At 47.4% G+C, this 14,592-nt stretch overlaps 1 long non-coding RNA gene across 3 annotated transcripts; it reads right to left on the bottom strand.

Annotated features, from left to right (window-relative positions):
- Window positions 1–623: 623 nt before the first annotated feature.
- Window positions 624–14,452, bottom strand: LOC125687681 (uncharacterized). 3 transcript variants are annotated; one of them, XR_007374317.1, is made up of 4 exons: window positions 14,439–14,452; window positions 9,733–10,013; window positions 6,023–6,121; window positions 624–864 (listed from the first exon to the last, which is right to left on the bottom strand). It is a non-coding gene; the product is annotated as an uncharacterized LOC125687681 (long non-coding RNA). The 3 variants fall into 3 exon arrangements; XR_007374318.1 differs by lacking the exon at window positions 14,439–14,452 and adding an exon at window positions 14,143–14,156; XR_007374316.1 differs by lacking the exon at window positions 14,439–14,452 and adding an exon at window positions 13,847–13,860.
- Between the last annotated feature and the right edge of the window lie 140 nt (window positions 14,453–14,592).

Genomic DNA, 14,592 nt, shown 5'->3' with positions numbered 1-14,592 from the left:
CTCCCTTTTTTGGGTCCAGAATCCCATTTTGGGGTCAAAGTCTCCATTTTGGGGTCAGAAATGCCAATTTTGGGTCCAAAAATCTCATTTTTGGGGTCATTTTGTCCCTTTTTTGAGTCCAGAATCCCATTTTGGGGTCAGAAATGCCAATTTTGGGGCAAAAATGGCCATTTTTGGGGCCTAGAATCCCATTTTGGGTCCAAAAATGGCGATTTTGGGGTCATTTGCTCCCATTTCTTGAGTCCAGAATCCCATTTTGGGGTCAAAGTCTCCATTTTGGGGTCAGAAATGCCAATTTTGGGTCCCAAAATCTCATTTTTGGGGTCATTTTGTCCCTTTTTTGAGTCCAGAATCCCATTTTGGGGTCAGAAATGCCAATTTTGGGGCAAAAATGGCCATTTTTGGGGCCTAGAATCCCATTTTGGGTCCAAAAATGCCAATTTTGGGTCCAAAAATCTCATTTTTGGGGTCATTTTGTCCCTTTTTTGAGTCCAGAATCCCATTTTTGGGTCAGAAATGCCAATTTTGGGGCAAAAATGGCCATTTTGGGGGCCTAGAATCCCATTTTGGGTCCAAAAATGTCCATTTTGGGGCAAAAATTGTCATTTTTGGGGTCAAAGTCTCCATTTTGAGGTCAGAAACGCCATTTTTGGGGCATTTTTGGCCTCGATATACAAAAAACCACTCAAAAAAAGGCAAAAATTGGGGGGAAACTGATTAAAAACCCCAAAAAACCCAGAAATGCCCCCAAAATCCCCTTTTTCCCCCCAAAATCGCCGCCGTTTTGCTCTCAAGCTTCCATCCCCACCATGGGCAAAGCGCCGCCTTCGTCCTTCTCCCCCAATCCCTTCCAATTAACGCCTCCTATGAATGCAAATTAATTCATTAACCCCTTCATGAATGCAAATTAATTAATTAACCCCTTCGTTAACCCCCCCTGTTAACAAAAATCACCATTTTGGGGATGATTCTGGCCCTTAAAATGGGATTTTTGGGGTAAATTTGGGGGGATTTGGGGTAAATATGGGGGGATTTGGGGTCTTGAGGGGGGGAATTGGGGGGATTTGGGGTTTTGGGGTTGGAATTGGGGGGATTTGGGGTAAATTTGGGGGGATTTTGGGGTTTTTGGGGGGAATTTCGGGGGATTTTGGGGTAAATATGGGGGGATTTGGGGTAAATTTGGGGGGATTTTGGGGTCTTGGGGGGGAATTTGGGGGGGATTTGGGGTCCTTTGGGGGTCTTTGGTTGATTTTGGGGGTAAATATGGGGGGATTTGGGGTTTTTGGGGGGGAATTGGGGGGATTTGGGGGTAAAATTGGGGGGATTTGGGGTAAATATGGGGGGATTTGGGGTTTTTTTGGGGTAAATATGGGGGGATTTGGGGATTTTGGGGGGGATTTGGGGTCTTGGGGGGGATTTAGGGGTGAATTTGGGGGGATTTGGGGTCCTTTGGGGGTCTGTGGTTGATTTTTGGGGTAAATATGGGGGGTTTGGGGGTAAATCTGGGGGGATTTTGGGGTTTTTGGGGGGTCTTTGGTTGATTTTTGGGGTAAATATGGGGGGATTTGGGGTTTTTGGGGTGGAATTGGGGGGATTTGGGGTTTTGGGGGGGGATTTGGGGTCTTTTGGGGTCTTTGGTTGAATTTTGGGGTAAATATGGGGGGATTTGGGGTCTTGGGGGGGAATTGGGGGGATTTAGGGGTAAATATGGGGGGATTTGGGGGTCCTTGGTTGATTTTTGGGGTAAATATGGGGGGATTTTGGGGTTTTGGGGGGGAATTGGGGGTGAATTTGGGGGCATTTGGGGTTTTTGGGGGGTTCTTTGGTTGATTTTGGGGTAAATATGGGGGGATTTGGGGGTAAATATGGGGGGATTTGGGGTCTTGAGGGGGGAAATGGGGGGATTTGGGGGTAAATATGGGGGGATTTTGGGGTCTTGGGGGTGGAAATGGGGGGATTTGGGGGTAAATTTGGGGGGATTGGGGGTTTTTGGGGGGATTTAGGGGTAAATTTGGGGGGGATTTGGGGTCCTTTGGGGGTCTTTGGTTGATTTTGGGGGTAAATTTGGGGGCATTTGGGGTAAATTTGGGGGGATTTTGGGGTCTTGGGGGGGAATTGGGGGGATTTAGGGGTAAATATGGGGGGATTTGGGGGTCTTTAGTTGATTTTGGGGGTAAATTTGGGGGCATTTGGGGTAAATATGGGAGGGATTTGGGGTCTTGGGGGTGGAAATGGGGGGATTTGGGGTAAATTTGGGGGGATTTGGGGTTTTTGGGAGGGAATTGGGGGGCTTTGGGGGGTAAATATGGGGGGATTTGGGGTTTTGGGGGGGAATTGGGGGGATTTGGGGAGAAATTTGGGGGGATTTTGGGGTAAATTTGGGGGGATTTGGGGTAAATATGGGGGGATTTGGGGTAAATTTGGGGGGATTTGGGGTCTTGGGGGTGGAAATGGGGGGAATTGGGGGTGAATTTGGGGGGATTTGGGCTAAATATGGGTGGAATTGGGGGGATTTGGGGGTCGTTGGTTGATTTTGGGGGTAAATATGGGGGGATTTGGGGTCCTGGGGGTGGAATTGGGGGGATTTGGGGTAAATTTGGGGTAAATTTGGGGGGATTTGGGGTTTTTGGGGGGGATTTCGGGGGATTTTGGGGTAAATTTGGGGGGATTTGGGGTCCTTTGGGGGTCTTTGGTTGATTTTGGGGGTAAATATGGGGGGATTTTGGGATCTTGGGGTGGAATTGGGGGTAAATTTGGGGGGATTTGGGGTTTTGGGGGGGGATTTGGGGTAAATTTGGGGGGATTTGGGGTTTTGGGGGGGGATTTGGGGTAAATTTAGGGGGATTTTGGGGTCCTTTGGGGGTCTGTGGTTGATTTTGGGGTAAATATGGGGGGATTTGGGATTTTGGGGGGGAAATGGGGGGATTTAGGGGTAAATTTAGGGGGGATTTGGGGTAAATTTGGGGGGATTTGGGGTTTTGGGGGGGTCTTTGGTTGATTTTTGGGGTAAATATGGGGGGATTTGGGGTTTTGGGGCGGATTTCGGGGGATTTGGGGGTAAATATGGGGGGATTTGGGGTTTTTGGGGGGGATTTGGGGGGGATTTGGGGTCCTTTGGGGTCTTTGGTTGATTTTTGGGGTAAATATGGGGGGATTTGAGGTTTTTGGGGGGGATTTTGGGGTAAATTTGGGGGGATTTTGGGGTCCTTTGGGGGTTTTTGGTTGATTTTTGGGGTAAATATGGGGGCATTTTGGGGTCTTGGGGTGGATTTGGGGGGATTTAGGGGTAAATATGGGGGGGATTTGGGGTCCTTTGGGGGTCTTTGGTTGATTTTGGAGTAAATATGGGGGGATTTGGGGTTTTGGGGGTGGAATTGAGGGGATTTAGGGGTAAATTTGGGGGGATTTTGGGGTCCTTTGGGGGTCTTTGGTTGGTTTTGGGGGTAAATATGGGGGGATTTGGGGTCTTGAGGGGGGAAATGGGGGATTTGGGGGTAAATTTAGGGGGATTTTGGGGTCTTGGGGGGGAATTGGGGGGATTTAGGGGTAAATATGGGGGGATTTAGGAGTTTTTGAGGTGGAATTGGGGGGATTTAGGGGTAAATTTGGGGGGATTTGGTTGATTTTGGGGTAAATATGGGGGGATTTGGGGTCTTGAGGGGGAATTGGGGAGATTTGGGGGTAAATTTGGGGGGATTTTGGGGTCCTTTGGGGGTTTTTGGTTGAATTTTGGGGTAAATATGGGGGGATTTGGGGTTTTTTTGGGGTAAATATGGGGGGATTTGGGGTAAATTTGGGGGGATTTTGGGGTCTTGGGGGGGAATTTGGGGGGGATTTGGGGTCCTTTGGGGGTCTGTGGTTGATTTTGGGGTAAAATGGGGGGATTTGGGGTCTTAGGGGGGGAATTGGGGGGATTTGGGGGTAAATTTGGGGGGATTTGGGGTTTTTGGGGGGATTTGGGGTCTTGGGGTTGGAACTGGGGGGATTTGGGGTAAATTTGGGGGTCTTTGGTTGATTTTTGGGGTAAATATGGGGGGAATTTGGGGGTCCTGGGGGGGAATTGGGGTCTTGGGGGGGAATTGGGGGGATTTAGGGGTAAATTTGGGGGGTATTTGGGGTCCTTTGGGGTTTTTGGTTGATTTTTGGGGTAAATATGGGGGGATTTGAGGTTTTAGGGGGGGATTTTGGGGTAAATTTGGGGGGGATTTGGGGGTCCTTTGGGGTCTTTGGTTGATTTTGGGGTAAATATGGGGGGATTTGGGGTTTTGGGGGTAAATATGGGGGGATTTTGGGGTAAATTTGGGGGGATTTGGGGTCCTTTGGGGTCTTTGGTTGATTTTGGGGGTAAATATGGGGGGATTTGGGGTCTTGGGGGTGGAAATGGGGGGAATTGGGGGTGAATTTGGGGGGACTTGGGCTAAATATGGGTGGAATTGGGGGGATTTGGGGGTCTTTGGTTGATTTTTGGGGTAAATATGGGGGGATCTGGGGTTTTTGGGGGGGATTTGGGGTAAATTTGGGAGGATTTGGGGTCCTTTGGTGTCTTTGGTTGATTTTGGGGTAAATTTGGGGGGATTTGGGGTTTTTGGTTGATTTTTGGGGTAAATATGGGGGGATTTGGGGGTAAATTTGGGGGGATTTGGGGTCTTGGGGTGGAATTGGGGGGATTTGGGGTAAATTTGGGGGGATTTGGGGTTTTTGGGGGGATTTGGTTGATTTTTGGGGTAAATATGGGGGGATTTGGGGTCTTGGGGTGGAATTGGGGGGATTTGGGGGTAAATATGGGGGGATTTTGGGGTCCTTTGGGGTCTTTGGTTGATTTTGGGGTAAATATGGGGGGATTGGGGGTTTTTGTGGGGGATTTAGGGGTAAATTTGGGGGGGATTTGGGGTAAATATGGGGGGATTTTGGGTTTTGGGGTCTGTGGTTGATTTTTGGGGTAAATATGGGGGGATTTGGGGTCTTAAAAGGGAATTGGGGGGAATTGGGGGTAAATATGGGGGGATTTGGGGTTTTTTGGGGTAAATATGGGGGGATTTGGGGTAAATTTGGGGGGATTTTGGGGTCTTGGGGGGAATTGGGGGGATTTAGGGGTAAATTTGGGGGGATTTGGGGTCCTCTGGGGGTCTTTGGTTGATTTTGGGGGTAAATATGGGGGGATTGTGGGGTTTTGGGGTTGTATTGGGGAGATTTGGGGTAAATTTGGGGGGATTTGGGGGTCTTGGGTTGATTTAGGAGTAAATAGGGGGGATTTGGGGTCTTGGGGGGGGAATTGGGGGGATTTGGGGTTTTGGGGTTGGAATTGGGGGGATTTGGGGTCTTGAGGGGGGTTTGGGGGAATTTGGGGGTAAATATGGGGGGATTTTGGGGTCCTTTGGGGTTTTTGGTTGATTTTTGGGGTAAATTTGGGGGGATTTGGGGTCTTGGGGGGGGAATTGGGGGGATTTGGGGTAAATTTGGGGTAAAATGGGGGGATTTGGGGTAAATTTGGGGGGATTTTGGGGTCCTTTGGGGGTCTTTGGTTGATTTTGGGGGTAAATTTGGGGGGATTTGGGTCTTGGGGGGGAATTGGGGGGATTTAGGGGTAAATATGGGGGGATTTGGGGTAAATTTGGGGGGATTTGGGGTCCTTTGAGGGTCTTTCGTTGATTTTGGGGTAAATATGGGGGGATTTGGGGTTTTTGGGGTAAATTTGGGGGGATTTGGGGCTTTTGGGGTTAAATTTTGGGGTCCTTTGGGGTTTTTGGTTGATTTTTGTGGTAAATTTGGGGGGATTTGTTGTTTTTGGGTTGGAATTGGGGAGATTTTGGGGTAAATATGGGGGGATTTGGGGGTCTTGGGGGGGAATTTGGGGGGGATTTGGGGTCCTTTGGGGGTCTTTGGTTGATTTTGGGGGTAAATTTGGGGGGATTTGGGGTAAATATGGGGGGATTTGGGGTCTTGGGGGTGGAAATGGGGGGATTTGGGGTAAATTTGGGGGGATTTGGGGATTTTTGGGGCTCTTTGGTTGATTCTCACCCACCTCGGCGTCGTTTGCAGTAAGAAATGAGGCCGATGGAAACCAACAGCAGCACAGCGGCTCCGGCCGCCCCACAGCCCAAAGCGATGGATGGAAATCGGCCTTTTTTACCTCAAAAAGGGAGTCGGGATCAGAGCCACCATCCACTGCCCCAAAAATCCCCATTTTTCACCCCAAAATCCCCATTTTTGGCCCCCAAATCCCTATTTTTCACCCCAAAATCCCCCTTTATAGCCCCAAAATCCCCATTTCTGGCCCCAAAATCCCCACTTTCCACCCCAAATCCCCATGGTTGCCCCATGTTTGACCCCAAAATCCCCATTTTTGGCCCCAAAACCCCCAATTTTTCACCCCAAAATCCCCATTTTTTACCCCAAAATCCCCCATTTTTGCCCCAAAATCCCCCTTTATGGCCCCAAAATCCCCCTTTCTGACCCCAAAATCCCCATTTTCTCCCCCAAAATCCCCCGTTTATGACCCCCAAATCCCCCTTTCTGACCCCAAAATCCCCTTTATGGCCCCAAAATCCCCTTTATAGCCCCATTTTGCACCCCAAAATCCCCCTTTCCTCCCCCAAAATCCCAATTTCTCCCCCCAAATCCCCATTTTTCACCTCCAAAATCCCCCTTTCTGACCCCAAAATCCCCCTTTATAACCCCAAAATCCCCCTTTCTGACCCCAAAATCCCCTTTATGGCCCCAAAATCCCCCTTTCTGGCCCCAAAATCCCCCTTTATAGCCGCAAAACCCTCATTTCTGCCCCCAAAATCCCCCTTTCTGACCCCAAAATCCTCCTTTCTGACCCCAAAATCCCCCTTTATAGCCCCAAAATCCCAATTCTCCCCCACATATCCCCATTTCTCCCCCCAAAATCCCCCTTTTCTCCCCCAAAATCCCCCTTTATAGCACGAAAATCCACAGTTTTCACCCCAAAATCCCCTTTATAGCCCCAAAATCCCACTTTCTGACCCCAAAATCCCCCTTTATAGCCCCCTTTTCTCCCCCAAATCCCCCTTTCTGCCCCCAAAATCCCCATTTTCTCCCCCAAAATCCCCATTTCTCACCCCAAAATCCCCTTTCTGACCCCAAAATCCCCTTTATGGCCCCAAAATCCCCCTTTATGACACCATAATCCCCATTTCTCCCCCCAAAATCCCCATTTCTGACCCCAAAATCCCACTTTCTGACCCCCCAAATCCCCCTTTATGGCCCCAAAATCCCCATTTTCTCCCCTAAAATCCCCCTTTCTCACCCCAAAATCCCCTTTATAGCCCCCAAATCTCCCTTTCTGTCCCCAAAATCCCCCTTTATAGCCCCATTTTTCACGCCAAAATCCTCCTTTCCTCCCCCAAATCCCCATTTCTCCCCCCATATCCCAATTTTTCACCCAAAATCCTTTTTATAGCCCCCAAATCCCCTTTTCTCCCCCCAAAATCCCCCTTTCTGACCCCAAAATCCCCCTTTATAACCCCAAAATCCCCCTTTCTGACCCCAAAATCCCCTTTCTGGCCCCAAAATCCCCCTTTATAGCCGCAAAACCCTCATTTCTGCCCCCAAAATCCCCCTTTCTGACCCCAAAATCCCCCTTTCTGACCCCAAAATCCCCCTTTCTGACCCCCAAATCCCCCTTTCTGACACCATAATCCCCATTTTTCTCCCCAAAATCCCAATTTTTCCCCCCCATATCCCCATTTTTGCCCCTAAAAATCCCCTCTTTCTCCCCCACAATCCCCCTTTATAGCCCCAAAATCCCCCTTTCTGCCCCCAAAATCCCCTTTATGGACCCCAAAATCCCCATTTTTGGCCCCAAAATCCCCCTTTCTGACCCCAAAATCCCCATTTTTGGCCCCAAAATCCCCCTTTCCGCCCCCAAAATCCCCCCTTTCTGACCCCAAAATCCCCCTTTCCGCCCCCAAAATCCCCCTTTCTGACCCCAAAATCCCCTTTATGACCCCCAAAATCCCCCTTTCTGTCCTCCGAAAATCCCCCCTTTATAGCCCCATTTTTTACCCCAAAATCCCTATTTTTCACCCCATAATCCGCCTTTCTGACCCCAAAATCCCCCTTTTCTCCCCATAATCCCCCTTTTCTCCCCCAAAATCCCCCATTCTGACCCAAAATCCCCCTTTTCTCCCCCAAAATCCCCTTTGTTATCCCCAAAATCCCCCTTTCTGACCCAAAATCCCCCTTTATGGCCCCAAAACCCTCATTTCTCCCCCAAAATCCCCATTTTCTCCCCCCATATCCCTATTTTTGCCCCCAAAATCCCCTTTCTGACCCCAAAATCCCCCTTTCTGACCCCAAAATCCCCTTTCTGGCCCCAAAATCCCCTTTCTGACCCAAAATCCCCCTTTTCTCCCCCAAATCCCCATTTTCCCCCCCCCATATCCCCATTTTTCACCCCAAAATCCCCAATTTTTCCCCCCAAACCCCCCCATATCCCCATTTTTTTACCCCAAAATCCCCATTTCTGACCCCAAAAATCCTCCTTTCCGCCCCCAAATCCCCATTTTTCACCCCCAAAATCTCCATTTTTGCCCCATAATCCCATTTTTTCCCCCCCATATCCCCATTTCTGTCCCCAAAATCCCCCTTTCTCCCCCCAAAATCCCCCTTTATAGCCCCCAAATCCCCTTTTCTCCCCCAAAATGCCCTTTATAGCCCCAAAAATCCCCCTTTCTGCCCCAAAATCCCCCTTTTCTCCCCCAAAATCCCCATATTCTCCCCCAAATCCCCATTTCTGACCCCAAAATCCCCATTTTTCACCCCAAAATCCCCTTTCTGACCCCAAAATCCCCCTTTATAGCCCCAAAATCCCCCATTTTTGCCCCAAAATCCCCCTTTTCTCCCCCAAAATCCCCATTTCTGGCCCCAAAATCCCCATTTGTCCCCCCATATCCCCATTTTTCACCCAAAATCCCCCTTTCTGACCCCCAAATCCCCATTTTTGCCCCCAAATCCCTCTTTCTCCCCCAAAATCCCCATTTCTTTCCCCAAAATCCCCTTTATGGCCCCACAATCCCCCTTTCTCCCCCCCAAAATCCCCTTTCTGACCCCAAAATCCCCTTTATAGCCCCAAAATCCCCCTTTCTGACCCCCAAAATCCCCCTTTCTGACACCATAATCCCCATTTTCTCCCCCAAAAATCCCCATTTTTCACCCCAAAATCCCCCTTTCCGCCCCTAAAATCCCCTTTATGGCCCCAAAATCCCCCTTTCTGACCCCAAAATCCCCCTTTCTGACCCCAAAATCCCACTTTCTTACCCCAAAAATCCCCATTTATGGCCCCAAAACCCCCCTTTCTGACCCCAAGATCCCCCTTTATAGCCCCAAAATCCCCCTTTCTGACCCCAAAATCCCCATATTCTCCCCCAAATCCCCATTTCCCCCCCCATATCCCCATTTTTTACCCCAAAATCCCCCATTTCTGACCCAAAAATCCCCATTTTTCACCCCCAAAATCCCCTTTATAGCCCCCAAATCCCCCTTTCCGCTCCTAAAATCCCCCCTTTTCTCCCCCAAAATCCCCTTTTTATCCCCAAAATCCCATTTCTGACCCAAAAATCCCCCTTCATAGCTTCCAAATCCCCCTTTCTGACCCCAAAATCCCCCATTTTTGCCCCAAAATCCCCTTTTCTGACCCCAAAAATCCCCCTTTCTGACCCCAAAATCCCCCTTTCTCCCCCCAAATCCCCCTTTCCCCCCCCATCTCACCCTTCATCACCACCTCCCTCCTGGCGCTGTGGGGCGACGTCACCCACGTCCCCCCCACCTCCTCCTGGTAACTGCAGCTGAAATTCCCCCCTCCTTTGTCCACCCGATATCGCGACATGTCGCCGTCCGACCCGTCGACCAATAGCGGCTCTCCGTCGCGATAGAAGGAAAACTCCGCCCAGCGACGCTCCCATTGGCCTCACAGGTCAACGTCACCCCTTGGCCATCCCATAATACCCCGGATGGGGGGTCCAGCAGAAGCGTGGGGCGGATGGGGAGGGCTGGAAGAAACCAAAAATGATGGATTTTAGCCCCAAAATTTGGCCGATTTTGGGTCAATTTTGGGTCAATTTTGGGTGAATTTCGATGATTTTTGTGATTCTGGGTGATGAAAGTTGGGATTTTCCATCCATTTTTCCACTTTTTTCCAAAATCATGGGGTTTCACCCCAAAATTTGGGCCTGATTTCACCTCAAGTTCAACCGATGACTACAGGCCTCAAAAAACCCAAATTTGGCCAATTTTGGGTCAATTTTGGGTCAATTTTGGGTCAATTTTGGGTGGATTTTGGTGATTTTTGTGATTCTGGGTGATGAAAGTTGGGATTTTCCACCCATTTTCCAACCTTGTTCCCAAAATGTTCGGATTTCACCCCAAAATTTGGGCCTCATTCGCCTCTTAGGTTCAACCAATGACTGCAGGCCTCAAAAATCTCAAATTTGACCAATTTGGGTCAATTTTGGGTCAATTTTGGGTGGATTTTGGTGATTTTTGTGATTCTGAGTGATGAAAGTTGGGATTTTTCCACCCATTTTCCAACCTTGTTCCGAAAATGTTGGGATTTCACCCCAAAATTTGGGCCTCATTTGGCTCTTAGGTTCAACCGATGACTGCAGGCCTCAGAAATCACAATTTGGTCATTTTGGGTCAATTTTGGGTGGATTTCGGTGATTTTTGTGATTCTGAGTGATGAAAGTTGGGATTTTCCACCCATTTTCCAACCTTTTTCCCCAAAATGTTGGGATTTCACCCCAAAATTTGAGCCTGATTGAGTCTTGCTTCAACCGATGACTACAGGCCTCAAAAAACTCAAATTTGGCCAAATTTGGCCAATTTTGGGTCAATTTTGGGTGGATTTCGGTGATTTTTGTGATTTTTGTGACGAAAGTTGGGATTTTCCAAACATTTTCCAACCTTGTTCCCAAAATGTTGGGATTTTACCCCAAAATTTGGGCCTGATTTCACTCTTAGGTCAACCGATGACTACAGGCCTCAGAAAAACTAAATTTTGGCCAATTTTGGGTCAATTTTGGGTCAATTTTGGTGGATTTGGGTGATTTTTGTGATCCTGAGTGATGAAAGTTGGGATTTTCCACCCATTTTCCAACCTTGTTCCCAAAATGTTGGGATTTCACCCCAAAATTTGGGCCTGATTTGACTCTTAGGTTCAACCGATGACTGCAGGCCTCAAAAAAACCCAAATTTGGCCAATTTTGGGCAAATTTTGGGTGGGGATTTCGATGATTTTTGTGATTCTGGGTGATGAAAGTTGGGATTTTCCACCCATTTTCCAACCTTTTTCCCAAAATGTTGGGATTTTACCCCAAAATTTGGGCCTGATTTCACTCTTAGGTTCAACCGATGACTGCAGGCCACAAAATCCCAAATTTGGCCAATTTTGGGTCAATTTTGGGTCAATTTTGGGTGGATTTGGGTGATTTTTGTGATTCTGGGTGATGAAAGTAGGGATTTCCACCCATTTTCCAACCTTGTTCCCAAAATGTTGGGATTTCAACCCAAAATTTGGGCCTGATTCGGCTCTTAGTGTCAACCGATGACTGCAGGCCTCAAAAATCCCAAATTTGGCCAATTTTGGGCAAATTTTGGGTCAATTTTGGTGATTTTTGTGATCCTGAGTGATGAAAGTTGGGATTTTCCACCCCATTTTCCAACCTTTTCCCCAAAATCATGGGATTTCAACCCAAAATTTGGGCCTCATTTGGCTCTTAGGTTCAACCGATGACAACCGATGACTACAGGCCTCGGAAAACCCAAATTTGGCCAATTTTGAGTCAATTTTGGGTGGATTTTGGTGATTTTTGTGATTCTGAGTGATGAAAGTTGGGATTTTCCACCCATTTTCCAACCTTTTTCCCCAAAATGTTGGGATTTCACCCCAAAATTTGAGCCTGATTTGAGTCTTGGCTTCAACCGATGACTACAGGCCTCAAAAAACTCAAATTTGGCCAAATTTGGCCAATTTTGGGTCAATTTTGGGTGGATTTTGGTGATTTTTGTGATTCTGAGTGATGAAAGTTGGGATTTTCCACCCATTTTCCAACCTTGTTCCCAAAATGTTCGGATTTCACCCCAAAATTTGGGCCTGATTTGCCTCTTAGTGTCAACCAATGACTACAGGCCTCAAAAATCCCAAATTTGGCCAATTTTGGGTCAATTTTGGGTCAATTTTGGGTGGATTTCGGTGATTTTTGTGATTCTGGGTGATGAAAGTTGGGATTTTCCACCCATTTTCCAACCTTTTCCTCAAAATGTTGGGATTTCAACCCAAAATTTGGGCCTGATTTGAGTCTTGGCTTCAACCGATGACAGAAGGCCTCAGAAATCCCAAATTTGGCCGATTTTGGGTCAATTTTGGGTGGATTTCAGTGATTTTTGTGATTCTGAGTGCTGAAAGTTGGGATTTTCCACCCATTTTCCCACCTTTTTCCCAAAATGTTGGGATTTCACCCCAAAATTTGGGCCTGATTTGAGTCTTGGCTTCAACCGATGACTGCAGGCCTCAAAAATCCCAAATTTGGCCAATTTTGGGTCAATTTTGGGTCATTTTGGGTGGATTTCGGTGATTTTTGTGATTCTGGGTGATGAAAGTTGGGATTTTCCACCCATTTTCCAACCCTTTTTCCCAAAATGTTGGGATTTCAACCCAAAATTTGGGCCTCATTGAGTCTTGGCTTCAACCGATGACTGCAGGCCTCAAAAATCCGAAATTTGTCCAATTTTGGGTCAATTTTGGGTCAATTTTGGATGGATTTCGATGATTTTTGTGATTCTGATGATGAAAGTTGGGATTTTCCACCCATTTTCCAACCTTGTTCCCAAAATGTTGGGATTTCAACCCAAAATTTGGGCCTCATTCGCCTCTTAGGTTCAACCAATGACTACAGGGCCTCAAAAATCCCAAATTTGGCCAATTTGGGTCAATTTTGGGTCAATTTTGGGTGGATTTTGGTGATTTTTGTGATTCTGAGTGATGAAATTGGGGATTTTCCACTCATTTTCCAACCTTGTTCCCAAAATGTTGGGATTTCACCCCAAAATTTGGGCCTGATTTGACTCTTAGGCTCAACCGATGACTGCAGGCCTCAGAAAACCCAAATTTGGCCATTTTGGGTCAATTTTGGGTCAATTTTGGGTCAATTTTGGGTGGATTTCGTTGATTTTTGTGATTCTGAGTGATGAAAGTTGGGATTTTCCACCCATTTTTCCAGCCTTTTTCCCAAAATGTTGGGATTTCACCCCCAAAACTTGGGCCTGATTTCACTCTTAGGTTCAACCGATGACTACAGGCCTCAAAAAACCCAAATTTGACCAATTTTGGGCAAATTTTGGGTGGATTCGATGATTTTTGTGATTCTGAGTGATGGAAGTTGGGATTTTCCACCCATTTTCCAACCTTGTTCCCAAAATGTTGGGATTTCAACCCAAAATTTGGGCCTCATTCGAATCTTGGCTTCAACCGATGGACTGCAGGCCTCAGAAAACCCAAATTTGGCCAATTTTGGGTCAATTTACCCCAATTTTCACCCCCCTCCATCAAAAAACGATAAAAAATCGCATTTTTCCCCCATTTTCCCCCCATTTTGCCCCAAAATCTTGGGATTTCACCCCAAAAATCGACCAAAATCCGATCCTTACGAACAACCAAGAACCCCAGACATCTGAATCCCCAACATTGCCCAATTTTGGCTGAATTTACCCCAATTTTCCCCCCACCTCCCTTCAAAAAATGACAAAAAATCACGTTTTTTCCCCATTTTGCCCCATTTTGCCCCAAAATCTTCGGATTTCACCCCAAATCAAACCCCAAAATCACCTTTGACCTCCACTTGTAGGGCAGATTTGATGTCAGGAGGAAAGATTGACCAAAATTGGGTCTTTTAGGCTCAAAAATTGGTTGGAATTGGGGCAAAAATGGGCAAAATCCCCCCAAATTTGGGTTCGTTGCTCAACACCGATTGACCTCCGAATCCCAACCCTGATTTACACCAAAAAGGGCCGAAATCACCCCAAAATTTCACCCTTTTTTCTACAGAATGGCTTTGAAGACTGGAAGGGCCAACGCAACGCATCCAAATGCCCCAAAATCGCCCTTTTTGGCCCCAAAATCACCTTTGACCTCCACTTGTAGGGCAGAGTTGACATGAAGGGGAAAGATTGACCAAAATTGGGTCTTTTAGGCTCAAAAATTGGTTGGAATTGGGGCAAAAATGGGCAAAATCCCCCCAAATTTGGGTTCATGGCTCAACACCGATTGACCTCCGAATCCCAACCCTGATTTACACCAAAAAGGGGCGAAATCACCCCGAATTTCACCCTTTTTTCTACAGAATGGCTTTGAAGACTGGAAGGGCCAACGCAAACGCATCCAAATGACCAAAATTCGCCCTTTTTTGCCCCAAAATCACCTTTGACCTCCACTTTTAGGGCAGATTTGAGGTCAGGAGGAAAGATTGACCAAATTTGGGTCTTTTAGGCTCAAAAATTGGTTGGAATTGGGGCAAAATTGGGCAAAATCCCCCCAAATTTGGGTTCATCGCTCAACACCGATTGACCTCCGAT

The sequence above is a fragment of the Lagopus muta genome, unplaced genomic scaffold (genome assembly GCF_023343835.1).
Source record: "Lagopus muta isolate bLagMut1 unplaced genomic scaffold, bLagMut1 primary scaffold_149, whole genome shotgun sequence".
In the NCBI taxonomy this organism is placed as follows: Eukaryota; Metazoa; Chordata; class Aves; order Galliformes; family Phasianidae; genus Lagopus; species Lagopus muta.
The sequence above is the reverse complement of the archived record's forward strand: the minus strand, read 5'-3'. Positions and strand labels throughout refer to the sequence as shown.